The sequence below is a fragment of the Equus przewalskii genome, chromosome 1, assembly GCF_037783145.1.
Source record: "Equus przewalskii isolate Varuska chromosome 1, EquPr2, whole genome shotgun sequence".
In the NCBI taxonomy this organism is placed as follows: domain Eukaryota; kingdom Metazoa; phylum Chordata; class Mammalia; order Perissodactyla; family Equidae; genus Equus; species Equus przewalskii.
The window spans coordinates 11,524,941-11,540,092 of record NC_091831.1 but is presented as its reverse complement, the minus strand read 5'-3'; positions in this window follow the sequence as shown (position 1 = coordinate 11,540,092).

The window sequence follows — 15,152 nt, the reverse complement described above, 5'->3', positions numbered from 1 at the left end:
ATCCCCTGCCCATTTTTTGATTGGGTTGTTTGATCTTTTGTTGTTGAGTTGCATGGGTTCTTTATATATTATGGAGATTAAGCCTTTGTCAGATATATGATTTACAAATTTTTTTCCCACTTGGTAGGTTGTATTTTTGTTTCAATCTTGTTTTCCTTTGCCTTGTAGAAGCTCATTAGAATGATGAAGTCCCATTTGTTTATTCTTTTTATTATTTCCCTTGTCTGAGAAGACATGGTGTCTGAAAAGATCCTTTTAAGACTGGTGTCAAAGAGTGTACTGCCTATATTTTCTTCTAGAAGTCTTATGGTTTCAGGTCTTACCTTTAAGTCATTGATCCATCTTGAGTTTATTTCTGTGAATGGCATAAAAGAATGATCTATTTTCATTCTTTGACATGTGGCTGTCCAGTTTTCCCAACACCATTTGTTGAAGAGACTTTCTTTTCTCCATTGTATGCCCTCAGCTCCTTTGTCGAAGATAAGCTGTCCATAGATGTGTGGTTTTGAGTTGGATATTTCTTGAAGAATTTCTTCATTTTTAAAAAATCTTAGTTCTCTCCTCTACCTGAAGCAGTTCCACATTTCTAGCCTCTAAACCATTAATTATGTCCTTCATAACATCAGCTCTATTTTTTATTTCTAGATTATTTTTTATCTCATTAATTGTGTTCTTCATATCCAGAATTTCTATTTGGTTCTTTTTGAGAGTTTCGATCTCTTTAGTGAAGAATTCCTTTGGCTCTTTAATTTTATTCCAGAGCTCATTGAACTGTCTTTCTGAGTTTTCTTGTAACTTATTGAGCTTCTTTATGACAACTATTTTGAATTCTCTGTCATTTAGATTGTAAATTTCTACGACTTCAGGATTGGTTTCTGGAGACTTGTCATTTCCTTCTGCTCTGAAGCGTTGCTGTAGTTCTTCATGGTGTTTGATGAATTGATCCTTTGCTGGTGCATTTGTGGTAGTCTCAGGTCACAGATTCCACCTACCACTGCTGGCGGGGGCAGGAGCTGTGTTTTCTGATCCTACCCCATCTGCTGGAAGTTGTGCCAATAGGGCTGCTCAGCATTTGCATGGGCTGGCCTCAGCTGCTTGGCGAGTCACATATACATGCGCAGGCCAGGTCTCTGTGCTCTGCCAGCAGGTTGCTCCTTATGGGCAGGACTGCTGTACTCAGCAGGGGACCATTGGCTGAGATGCTGTGCTAGGCAAGAGGGGAGGGGCACTTTCTTTTGCACGTGGGCTGGCTCTGCACTTGTGGGTAGTTTGACTGAGCCATTGCCCTTGGTAGGCAGGGCTCCCTTGTGAGGGCTGGAGCCACTGCCACTCAGCAGGGAGCATTTGCATCGATAGGGCCACCACAGCATAGTGGGAACTCCCTTGCGCCAAGCTACCATTCTGAAAGTGTTTGTATGCAGGCCTAGCTGTCCCTGCCTCCTCTTACAGTCACACTGGCCACTGTGTGAGGACCTGTGATCTGGATTGCTGCCACCAGGGAGGGTGAGGGTCCTGTTCACCCAGTTCCACTGCTTCCCAGGGATCTAGTCCACCCACCTTCAGATGTATGGCTGCATGGATCTCTCAGGTGTCCCTTTGTGCTGTGTAGGGAATCCTCTGTTGGTTAATGAATGTCCATTTAGCTGTAACTTAGACATGAGAGACAAAGGGAATAACTCCACCATGATGCTGATATCACCCCATCACTATCCCATGCCCTCTTTTTAAAATAAATACTTTATAACATCCTCCTTGTTAACCTGTAATATATTTCACAGTTTACATAATGTAACTACACACATAATTTCAAAAAATCAAATCAATAAAATGCTCTAACTGGAATATAAAGAGAAAAAAAGTTAAATAATTTATGATAAAATAATCTGCATGTCAGTGTGTATGTGCAGGTTCATGTACCCTCAAGATGTAATGGGTAACCAGACGCTTACATTACGAATATGTTTGGATTTAAGAGAAGTAGTTGTTGACACTTTTCTTTTATATTTAACATTTTAAAATAGCAGCTCAACAATATATTCATAAATATATACTGAGTTACACTGAATGCAACAGCTATAACCATAGACTCACACAGGTTGTTGTTTGAAGGCCTCAAATCCATGAACAGTGTAGCAATGGGTAACATGATTTTTGGAAAGGGTCAACAACTCTTGGGAGAGTTCTGAACAAAACAAAGTACCATTGTCCCCCGTTTTATTTTTTTAGTTGCATTTCTTCAATGTTCAGTGTATATTAAAACCATGCACAAAATACTTTGCATATATGTGTAAAATAGAGTTCAGTGCTAGGTTCAGATAACTGTCTATGGGTTTTTCACCTTCGTGGATGTCCAGCAAGATGTGGGCTAATTCTCCATGGTGAGAGATCTCCTGTTCCAGGTCGTCTAACGTTCCTGAACCCCCCAATACCACCAGCAAATCCCAGTAGTGTCCCCACATCATTGTGACAAATAGAACCACACCCTGGGTGGCAGCACATTCACTGTTGAGGACCACTGAGAAAGACAGGGTCTAATATTATCAACTAAGCTCCCAAAGACTTCATTCATGTTCCTCAGAAATGTACGAGTGCCTACCATGTGCCAGGCTCTATGCTGGGCACTAAATGTGGGTGAAATGGCAAGTCCAAATCTGGAGGTATGTCAACAAGAAATGTGATAAGCGTGATGAACAAGACAGCTCCTCCATCGTAAGGTCGACACTTAATAAACACACACTCTCTGTATCTTCATCTTTGTTTGGAGCCTTCATTACAAACCGTTTCACCTCATAGCACCACCCAACTCAATCTGCCAGTGTTTCTGATTTTAGCTCTAACTTTGAGCCTCACACTTGACCTTTGCGTCCAGTGTCAAATATTGTCCCTCCACCACATCCTTAGCTTCCCTCCTCAGAGTGGACATGGGTCCAGCTCCCATTGGTTATTACCTATCCTAGTCCAGCCTTTTCCCTGGGAGCCTCAATCAGCCTCTGGGGCAGAACTCCCTATCAAGTTTTCACCCACCCCTGGGAAAAGCATAATAATAACCAGACAAAAATGCACTACTAGCTCATGTCCAAATTATCTCAAAGGGTCTGTCCAAGGGGTTCAGTAATTCAGGCAGGTGTGGAAGCAGGCAGAGAAGCAGCGCCTTTGAATATCTCAGTTCAAAGGTAGGATGTCCATTCCCATGGACACTGGGAACTAATAGGAAAATAAGGCAGAAAGAGTCTTCCTGGAGAACTGGGATCCCGAAGCTGGAGTCTGAGTCTCCTGTCTCCCCACCCACCCATTCTCTCAAACACAGGGTCAAGACCAGCTCTGAGGGCTTGAAGTTGTGCTGACCTGCTGGTCATAGTCAACTGCTCCCAGACATGAGGGTTGCACAGTGGCATGGACAGCAAGCTCAGGAAGGAAATGGAAACACCTAAGGGATTGTCCCTCTATAATGACTCTCCTCAAAGCTGCTAACTGCCACACTTCCTAGCCCAGCACACACCATCTGGCCTGAGCTACCTCTCTCCCTAGTCCTCCCTGCCACACAGAGGAGGACAAGGTCAAAGCCCCATTCCAACCGAGGCACAAGGGGTCAACTAGGGAGCAGGGAACTCTTTTAATAGAACTGCAACTCATATTAGGGTCAGATTGGCAATTAGAGTGGTATGGAGCAAGGTAGAAGAACTCGGCTGAGAGCTGAGTTTGCAGATGGCAGAAGGAGAAAGTACTCAGGGGCGGGAAGGCAGGCATTAGATGAAGATCAAAACACAAGGACAAGTAAGCTCTCATACTCCCAGGAGGGGTGGGTGGGAGACAGGTCCTAGAGCAGAGCAAGTGGTCAGGGCTGAGATCTACACACCCAGGGCAGCTCTGGGTGGGCAGGAGGCAGTGGGAGGACTGCAAGTGTTGGGAGGTGGTGGGGGGTGCTGGATTCTGCGTGGGCAACATGTAGCATCATGAAGAACTGGCCAGAGCTTCCGTCACGTGCTTATCACACTTACACTCCAAAGACCAGATTTTCTAAACCCAGTTCTTAGGGATAAAAATCTGAGCACTTCTCTATGGTGGAAACATGAGAACTTTCCTGAAAGGATCGCATCATATTACAACTAATTATCACTCATGTCTACAATCTAAAACATATTCTGCCAGCTACTTTCACCAACTTCAGAAGTATTTTATAGGAAGTTAAATCAATCCATGCTCCTAATTTTTTATAGTCATCATTCTTAAATAAAAAAGAGTAATCTGACATTTTTAATGAACTGTTATTGGCTCCCTTTAGTTATTCAAAGTATAAAAGAACATGTTGTTACAGTGTCTTTGAGCTTCAGAAAGTTAAACTTCAGACAGAAATCTACTTCCAAAAAGTAGAAACGGCAAATAGCATCAGAAAGTATTCTGGCTTGCCAGCAACTCTCTACAAACTCTTACAAAAAGAAAAAACTGTTTGAGAATATATATGGCTGAGCAAGATGGGGAGTTTTCTTACCCAGTATCATGCTTAAAATTCGTGCATTTTTCCACCAATTTGTGTGTAAAAACTGCTGTTACTTTCTATTTCAGTTTTTTAAAATTTCAGTCTTCAAAGAACTCATATCCTTAGGGTTCTTTGTATGTACAGCAAGCTCACCAGGTGCCAGTGGGTGATGGCACTTTAGACAGGCTTTGTGGTAGGGCAATCTACGCCTTCTTAGAGATTTAAATATTTTATTACTCATATCACCTTTTATGAAAAGATAAGGGTGTGATTAAGAGGAAGGTTTAGACAGAATTTGGTGCCATTATGGTTAGGGCCTTGGAAAGAACCAGGTCCTGCCCTGCCAAGGCTTCTTCCCCATTGGACCCCTCCTTTGTACTCTCCCTCTCCTCCTGGTCCCACTTCCCATCGTTCTCCTGTTGACCCCATCCTAATGGTCCTCAAGCTATCACCCTCCTGTTGCCCCTCCCCAGCCATCCATCCCAAAGGCCCTCCCCTGCCCCACTGCCCCCGCCCCGTCAGACTCCCTGATCGTCCTCCCCGTTGGGCTCCCTCTTTATCTGTCACCTTCCTCATCAGCCTCCCTCCTTGCAGGGTTACCGAGTCACCTATATGTAAAAGGAGTAATGGCAGAAAGAGGATCAGAATCTCTTCATTATGTGCAGCAAACTTCCCCCAAGAATCTGAACAAGATGGTCCGGAACAGGCAGCTGAGGGTGAAGCCCAGATGGGGCTCCTATTCCCCACTCCTCCACCCCCAGGATCTTATCATCTGGGAAGGAGGAAAGATCTAGACATTCGATATTGCTTTAACTTCTCTACCCAGCTGCTCATATAAAGGAAGTGGAAAGAAAAAAATCTGTCTATCTTATATACCTTATACAGACATACCTATCTATCTCACCAAGCAAGGGGGCGAGCAGACACAGGCCTGGGGTAGGCTGAGGGGTCCCTGTCCCTGCTGACGACCTCAAAGAACAAAGCACGTCAACACCAAAGAAAGTTCTTATTTTTCCAAGAATATGCATATAAGTTAAAGTACTGTTTTTCAAACTTTCCCAATGGCACTAATACCGGTGTGCTCCCTGGACACTGACAGGAGGGCATGAGATCTGGAATTTAAACTGTATTTTTGGCAAAAATGCCATGTGATTCTGCAGGAACCTTTGAAGAAAGACCGATCCTTGAGTACAATTTGTACCTGTTTTAACAATCCTTATCTGTTGCCCATCTTAAGCATTAAGTTAGTAACTGCTTAATCTGACCCTGATTTTATGCCCAGACTTGGTTAGAACTAATCTGAATTACTCAGTCCCTCTGACCCCTTCCTCTGATGGGAAGAAAAGCCGTCAGGACATGACTTTGTCTGTTTGTTTGTTATTAATAAGGTCATGGGTTGCTTCCATGTTCACCTTCTGTGAAACTCAAGTCAATAAATATTTGGGTTCCTACAGCCACAATGGCTCTCCACCCTCTGGGCCTGTGAGCATTCATAGAGAGCAACTCTGCCCTCCGGAGTTCCCTGGTTCACTTGTCCCCACCCATCATCATGCAGTGGGAATAGAAAGAGCCTGGCAGTGGTCAGAACTGGTTCACTCGTATCCCGTACCCCGCTGTGTGCAGGCACAAGGTTGAGCCTTGGCCTCTATGTGTATAAAATGGGTAGAAGCACCCTCTTCATCTTTTCTGTGTGTCTATCCCCCTTCTAATGGGAGTTGTTTCCAGTTACTCCAAGGATAGACTTTCCAGGCAAACTTCTAAAGGAGTTTGTCTTCCTACCAGGGCACCTCTAACACAATTCAGGCAGCAAGGGTACAAGGTCCTGAAGGAGATTGGCATGAGAGGGAGTACAAAGTCCAAAGGAAAATAAGAGATATGTCTATGGAGTGGAAGCTATTTTATCAACTCCTTAACAAATAAGTGCAAAAGGAGGAAGAGCTTCTTGGGTTTTCCTCCATCCCCACCTGCATGAGTGTTTGGCCCATGAAAGTGTAACTAGGGTATCTATTTTCAAAATCATCCAAATCACAGAACAAGAAAAAAATAACCAAACTATTTTTTTTCAAAGCTCCCCTGAGAAGGCAGCTCTTTATCACAGTGATGGTTGCTGATGCACGGGCAAACAACAGAATCCTGGGGGCTCCCGGGAAAAGGGTGTGCTCGGCCCCTGCCCCTGATGCTGTGCCCAGTGACCCTTGCTCTGTGCCCAGCTGGCCCACAAAAGGAAGTCACAAATCTGACAGAAGCTCACGGTGGCAGCCAAGATTCTCTTTGGCTGCCTTTTCTCCTGGCTCCACCCCATTTTTCTCCTGACTCACCCCAATTCCCTGGGACTAAAAGCTCTTCTCCATGACTCCTAAGGCCATGACTCAGAGGTGCCCTCTGACTCTCTCACATGTGGCGACTCATTTGAACCTCCCCCCGCCCCATAGTCTGGACTCTCTGCCATTCCTTGGAGAACTCCTCCCTGTGGGTGTCCTTGCCCTTCCCCCGACCACCAAGGTGGGAGGGGGGATGGGTGCAACACCCAGCAACACCCTTGGCTTCAGACCTCGATTTTGGAAAGTTCCTTATTGCAGCTAAACCCTTCACCTTAATATCCTCTGGACCCTGCCCCTCTTGGTACCTGCCACCTGTCAAAGGAGAGGATTCGTTTCCCTTCTATTTGTCTTTTCTCCCTGATTTGGTGTGAGGCCTTTCCCTTGTTATTAAATAACCAGGATATGTGTTTATTTTGCTCTGGCTGAAGAGGGTTACACACATAACAAAACAATAAAAGCACCAAAGAGCACCTGTTACCTGTTCTGCCCAACTGTGCTTAACTCTATTGCCCACATATTTCAAGGAATGATAATCTCACCCAGATACAGCAGCATCTGGCTCTTGACGTCTATCTCCTTTTATGGATCCTTTTCTGGGCCTCACGTAGAACTAACTTCCTTTATCATTACCGTGAAACTCTCCTTGGTCCTTATATATTCCCCCCTTGGTTTACTCCTTCACCGATGCATTTTATAAGAAAAGTTGGTGCCTCAAAAGTCTCGTGGAAGCCAGGTAGGCATTCCCTTTTCCATTTTGCAGACAAGAAAAACACAACTCCTTCTAAATTCTGATGTTAGAAAGTCGATCTCAAGGAGTAGTTGTTCCTCTTTAGGCCAAGGAACTTGCCATTACACCACGTAGCCCTAGTGGTTGGAGCCATGGAAGGACTCCTGGGCAGGTAGCTGCCTCGGCCTGTAAGCTATTGGAACAGAGGACCTGAATTCTACTCCAAGAGGCCTCTAAATGGGACAGTCACCAGGGGAGAATTGGAGAAAGGAGAGTGACAGGCAGGGTGCTCCAGGTTCTGCATTGAGGCAGACATGCCAGGACCAAGCAGAACCTCATTTATAGTTGACATGTTCCTGAGATGGCCCAGAGACCAGGCTGAGAACTAGCCCCAGGTGAATATAGTTACAGCACAATCATACTTTTAAAATGGAGCCAGACAACATACATGACACAGACCAGAGCTCTGACCAACAGAAAAAATGGCTCAGGATCGTGACACTCCTCTCCCCGAAGAGAATTTGTCAGAAGGAAAGCAGGCAAGATGATGCTGTAAAGATGCTGATATGGCCTCAAACTTTACAACGTGACTCCAGTGAATTGCACCCTACTGGATGGATACACAGCTTCTGTTTTAAAGAAAGAACACACACATTGTGGAATTCGCAGGGCTGGCTACTGGAAAATTAAGTTTTAAATGTCCTCCCCTCCAACACCCATCCCATTTCCCTGGCTGAGTGGATAGTAGTAACAGACTGCAGTCCAGAATTTCTGCAACCTAATACTTCATTGGGTCAAAAATGACCTTTGGCTAGCTCTACCGTGAAGCACTCTAAAATTAGAAAAATCCAAATGGAAGACTCACACCAGGATTACATACCCACCCTGTTCCTTAGGTCACCAAGCCTGTGTCAGGAAGGAGGAGCCCACAGCAGATTCATCTCAGTTGGCACAGAAGTGCCAAGCAATGCCGCCTGCTGTGGGAGCCAGAGAAGAAGGATTGCCTCCTTCCATGGAACTTTGATAAGTTTCAGGAGATGGAACTGGAATATAAATTAATAAATTAAAAGCAGGTAGGCCTGGAAAGCACGCTCTTGATGGTTGTGCAGCCCCCTCCCCCCGCCTGCCCCAGGAAGGAGCATCTTCAGGGCTGATCACACTGCAGGGCATCACTGGAGAGAGTCATCAAGAGCTCTGTATGTGGGGTGCCTGCCCCATGTTATCCAGAAACACCCTGGGCACGTTCTGTTCAGCTAACAGGAAGGGCAACATCCTCCTTGGGCCCACCAGCTCTTGGGGAACATGCCTCTCTGAGCGATGCCGGCCCCTTCCCACAGCCCCACCTTTGCCTCCCAGCTGTCGGCTCACTGAGGCAGAGCAGGTGAGAGCTGGCACGTGGCTCCTGATTGTAACTCTCGGCTGGTAGCCGTGGAGCACACCCCTCCTCAGGTGCGCCTTGCATTCTGTTTGTTTTCAGGTAGAACGATGATCTCAGCCCATGAATCACCCGAGAATGCATCTCCACTCCTTACCACAGTCATGTTCAACACAGGGTTTTGCACAAGTTGCAGACTGGATTCCATCTTCATTAACCAAAGATGCGTGGGGAGCAATAAACAGACAAGGGATGAATCTGCCTACAGTCACCGTGCCAACGGCACTTTGCCTCGTAAACCTTGACCAAGTACAACTAGGGAAGCTCAACGAAAGAAGTGGAAGGAATAAAAAGCAAGGGCGCACACAGCATGCTTCTCCTCCTCCTTTCCTTTGTTCCATCTGCTTCTGGGCACAGTGATTTCACATGCGTTCTGGCTGTGAATGGCCTTCCCACCTAAGGGCCATTTGGGACATCTTCCTCTGAGAAGGACCCACACACTAGAGCAGAAGTTGGCAAACTTGTTCTCTGAAGGGCCAGATAGTATATATTTTCAGTTTTGCAGGTCACATCGTCTCTGTCACAACTACTTAACGCTGCTGTTGTAGAGTGAAAGTGGCCACAGAAGACATGTAAATGAATGCGATGGCTGTGCTCCAGCAAAATTTTATTTACAAAAATAGGCAGTGGGCCAAACTGGCTCATGGGCTGTAGTTTGCCAACCCTTGTGCTAGATTACTCCCTCCCTCTTTATCAAAGCCTGCCTGCCCACGTCCCAGGTGGCTGAGATCTGCTTTCTAAGCCCAGTGATAACAGGACGCCCTTCTTACCTTCCCGGGAGAGGGTGCCTCAAGCTGTCTCCCCTCCCAGGTGCCACAGGTACATTGATTAAGTTCTTCTGTTTGTTTAGTCCGTCTCAAAGGAGAGGCTCTGATACTGACAATTCTGGATATGTTAGAGACCTAAGGGGGGTGCTGAGCAGAGACGCTCAGTCAATGCCTTATCATCTCTTCCCAGTTATAGGACCTGGCCCCATCATCGTCCACATGAGTGCTTTTCATCCTCTCTTCACCGGTGCTCCCCTTTGACAAGTGAAAACATTATGCTCTCTTTTAATGCTATTTGAAATTAAAACTACATCAAACATCTGATCAACAGGGGTAACCACTGCTTTGTTTTCAAACAACACACGCCCTCCCCCATCCCGCATCACCCCAACCAGTCCAGACACTGATAGGGAGCGACGCCCCACCCCCTGCCTGGAATCACTGTTCTAGGTAGTTGAGATGTTGTTTGCAGAATCCAGAGCCTTACATAATCATAGAATTTTAGGGTGGGAAGGACTCTAGAATGCACAGAGTAGAACACCACTCTCCACCACCCATCCATTTAAGAAGTCTAAAGACCTTCTTGTTTAAGACCTCTGCTGGTCAAAAGGTACAAAATACGGGGAGCAGTAATGGTCCAGGGCACAGGAGTGCCTGTTAGCATTTGGGCACCTTGCGGCACCAAGATGATTTCTTTGCACAACAAAATGGAAAATGGCAGTAAGTGTTCTGGATAATTCAAACAACAGCTGTCCCTGTGGTTTTGGAGCGGTGGTTCACTTCTTAATCAAAAGGCATTCAGCCTACAGGAAAGGGGTCCTATAAATCACAGGAAGCTTCAAGAAGTCAACAAAAGGATTCCAGGCGGGAGGCGGCCAGAAAGAGGGAAATCTGATCGTAGTCCATTTTATTAGGTTAACATTTTTCTAACCAGCATTTGCCTTCTCCCCTCTAAAATTCCTCAACTGACTTGGAGGCTAAGGAAGCAAGTCTGTGGTTGGCAAACGCTAGAGTGGGTGGGCCATGATCCTACTTCTCCCTCAAATTTCAGCTTCAAGACAAAATATCAGAGCCCCCAAATTAGCTCCTCCTCATGAGCAATAAATTACGAATAAGTTGAAGTTCGCAGCCAGAGAACTTGAGACAATCCTGATACAGACTAAAGAAATCACATCTCAAGTTACCATATGAAAGCCCGGCCTGGCTTTCTGCTCCGCATGATGGTTGGTTTAATGGCAGTCCGTGTTCAGAGACTACCTCCCGGTGCTTTAGGAAACATTTCGCACGCACTACCCTACCTGACAGCGAGGTCACGTGAAAGCTCTCTTCCTGCCTTGGAAGAAAGCAGGCTGATTGGGGTTTTAATGCCAGTTATTTGTACTTCTTGCACCCGTGAGAATATATAGACACCATTACTGCTGAGCTTCCTTTTGATTATTCCTAGAACAAGAAAACTTCTCCCGTCCCAATCTTGTGTGCACACGTATAGTTTTGGGACTGCCTAGAAATGTGCAAGAACCTCTCCTCCTAAGGCACACTCTACACCACAGCTACAAAGGGGCTTGACATGATCAAATGAGAGAACGTTTCAGTAACTCTTATATTCAACTTGTTTCACTTTCAGACACTTCAGCTGGATTTGGAGAAGTGGGATCTGACCACGAAGAACGGAGGACTCTGCTCTGCGAAGACAGTCGGACTGGTTGCACTGCATTTCTCTATTCGCTTGGCTTTTCAGGCTCGTTACCCAGCTGGCTGGAGGCTAGAACCAGTGACAGTCTGGCAAAGGCAGTTACAAACACAGGCAAGGCCCTACAGAGTCACTTTGTAAACAGAGTTGACGTGTGGGTAAATAATGTAGGAGTGTGGTTGCTCCAGGCCAGGTGACGGTTTCCCTGGGGCTTCACAACCTGGGAGGCGGCCCATGGGACCCACCAGGGGAGCCACAGGCGGGGAGCCACTCCTCTGCCCTCGAGGCCAGCTGTGGGCTGCTGCCTGGGAGTTGGTTTGGACCTAAATGCTACAATGCAATTGATTTGTAATTAATTACCTGTCTAATTCTAAAAAAGGTTTTGAGCCCTGTAAGCATAAAATTGTATGCACTAGTGCAGGAATCGACAAACTACAACTGAAGGCCAAGTCTCGTTTTAATAAATAAACTTTTCTTGAAACCCAGCCACGCTCACTCATTTGCATGTTGTCTGTGGCTACTGTCACTCTGCAAGGGAAGAGCTGACTGGTTGTAAGAGCTCAGGTGGCTTGAAAAGCCTGAAATATCTGCTACCTTGATCTTTATCGAAAGGTGTGCAGACTCCAGCACTGGGGAAAGATATAGAGATAAAATGCTGCTGCTGATTTATTCCCAGAGGTGATCATTATATATTAATTCACACATTGAGGTAAAAGTTAGATTCACCCTACAGAGCCAACACAGTGGATTGGTTAGGAAAGTATGGTCAGCGTATGGTGGAATAGCATGCAGCCATCAAAAATTACATTTATAAATCATTTTAATAGCATATAGAAAGGTTTACAATATTTAAGTGAAAAGTGCAGAATACAAAATACGTTACCAATTAATCTCAACTAACTAAAACAACATCTCTTTAGTAAAGAAAAATTACCAGATGGAAACAATAAACCAAAACTTTAACATTTGAGAAGTGAGAATTTGGATTTTATTTTCTTCCTTGTATTTTTAGGGGATATTTTTAGCCAGTTCTATATGTTCTAAATGTTACTTTTATGAGAAGAAAATCTTTATTCTAAACATAAGAATTAAATAAAAAGTTCATAAGCTATATTGACTGGTGGAGGAAGTGGTTCTTGGGATAAAATGATTTTACTGCTGAGCTGCAGGCTGATAAATTTTAAAAAAAGAAAGAGGGAGAGAAAGAAAAAGAAAAAGGAGGGAGGAAGGATGGAAGACAAAGACCCTATGATTCTCTCTCTACAGAAAAGAGCATTTCAACTTCTGGTGGAGGTGAAATATTCTCCAGGCAAAAAGTTTTTAGGGGAACAGCTCCCATGTACATGAGCAGGATCTTTAGCGATGAAAGTAAAGACCCTGAGCTGATTTCTAACTGCTTCTCAGGTTGGAGATACTCTCAGACCAGGTTAACCGTGAAGACTCTTGGGAAGGGTGAGTAAGAGTGGTCCTTCTATGGGGTTTGAAATTTAGAAAATCAGATGTCCCCAAAACCTCTTGTAAGTATTAATCAAACATCGTGCAAAAACAAGTACCTGGAATGCTTAGTAAAACTTAAAATATCAAAAACAATACTAGTGTCTCCATTTGAATTCATTGCATATTTTCTGCTGTGTTTGCAATTGTGCAGAGCTGCCTAATAACAAAATTGGAGATAGAAGAACTGATGGACTGAAGCGTTAAAAATATAGATTTTTCTGTTTTTCCCAGACGAGACATTGAAATGCTGTATAGCAAACTGATGGACGGTTGCAGACTATGTAGTTAGCAGAGCTTTCCATGGATATAGCTTTTATTTTCTGTTTATTCCTACACAAAGCTTTTGACCAAAGATGCAGAAAACAAAGTGGATGATTATTAAATTGTACAAAATAACTTCAAACATGAAGAAAAGAAGAAGACAAAGAAAATAATCTACTCTACAAAAGCCTGTCAACTTCTTTATTCCCTCCATTGTGAAAGCTAAGAAACAGAATTATGTTTCCCTGACATCACAAGAACTCCCTTAAAGTTAAAATCCAAGCCCTTTTAAAAGCCAAATTAAATTGAGGAATGAGGTTTGATTACTGTTAATAGCGGAAAGTAGGACAAACTTAGAGACGGTCATATATCACTGAGTTTCTAGAGCCCTGGAAGAGACAGTCTTTGAACTCTGAAAAGAACGACCCAGAATGAAAACCAGAAGGAAGATGTGTCGAAAGCATTTAAGTCGCCAGTCACACCATCGGCGCTGCTTGCTCCCAGAGATCCGACACAAGGAATGAGGTCTCCCTTAGCTCTAGCCCAAGTGCAGAATAATCTTTTTACAACAAGTTCAAGCACATCAGTCAGTCTTCTGGTCTTGATTTAGATGAAAAGAGTAGCTGGGAAGTCTTATCCAGTGAGTCCGTGAGTTAGCAATTGACCAAAAATAACCTAGATCTAAAATAAAATTATTATTTGCATCTAGCCTCTTTCATGCGTTGCAAGGAAGTATGCTGATAAAGAAAAAAGGAGTTAGAGGCTGTTTCGTTCAAAAATGCAAAGACATACTTGAAACAAAATTGCCTCTCTTTTAGGGTGGTGCCATTGATTTTCTAATATAGGAGAACCGTTCGGTCAGCAATCCACCTTTCGCGGGGACAGAAACTTTTCTTAAAGTTGCATCTGCACAGCAAACATACCGGGTTTTTTTGAGTTAGAGGTTTTGTTACAAATAAATAAAAATGAAGATGGTTTTATTCATGCTTTACATAAGATTGATAAAATATCAGTTTTTTATGTTAAGGAACATTGTTATTTTTATTTTAAGTAGCTTTGGGAAGAGGGTGATGAAGATTGTAGCCATCAAACTCTACCCCCCAACAAAGCCACCCAGGTTACCACCATTAAGAGCACAAGAGTTAATTTAAAGATACTATATTTTATCAATGTAAAATGCTGTTAATTGAAAGATGCACTTTTATTTTATGTGAAAGAAAGACAGAAAGGGAAGGAAAAGGAAGGAAGGAAGAAGACAATTACAAATATTTAAGACACGATTGATTGCAAGACACCACATGATTTCAAAAATGTTAAGAGGGAAGGGGAAAAAACATGTTAGAACTGATGAAAATATGTTGTTTTTCCAACAACTGATATTCCAGAGTCAGCTACACTTCACCAGTTCCTTCAGAAAATGTATGAGTTGGAAATGTACCTCAGATCTTTCAGTTGAAATGTACCTCAGATCTTTCTATTAATTTAATAATAATTAAATTACATTTAATTATTTACTTAATTACTAGTAGAACCTTTCTACAGCTATCGGAACGGAAAATGGTAATCTGTTATCTAAGTTGATTGGAGACTAAATGGGTACTTGGTAGTTAAACATTGTGGTTAATAAAGAGTTATATTTATCATATCAAGGGTACCGTTTTTCAAACAATTGAAACATAATATCATGTATTTAATATCAAGACGATATTAACCACTATTTACTCTTTAATGATATATTTAGTGCCTCAAGGTCATAATTATGAACGTTATTGTCCTCTACACAACAGAAATTAGAAATAATAATTATAAATAATATATGATTATATATTATTAAATATATAACATTAAGTAATAATTCCATCAGCAGATAATGTAGGGCCTACTCTCCTTCTACAAGGTTTTCATCAGAAAGTAGGAATTGCCAAAATTGGCAGACCCATGTTATAGTGAACATAGACAACGATATTGTATTATCGC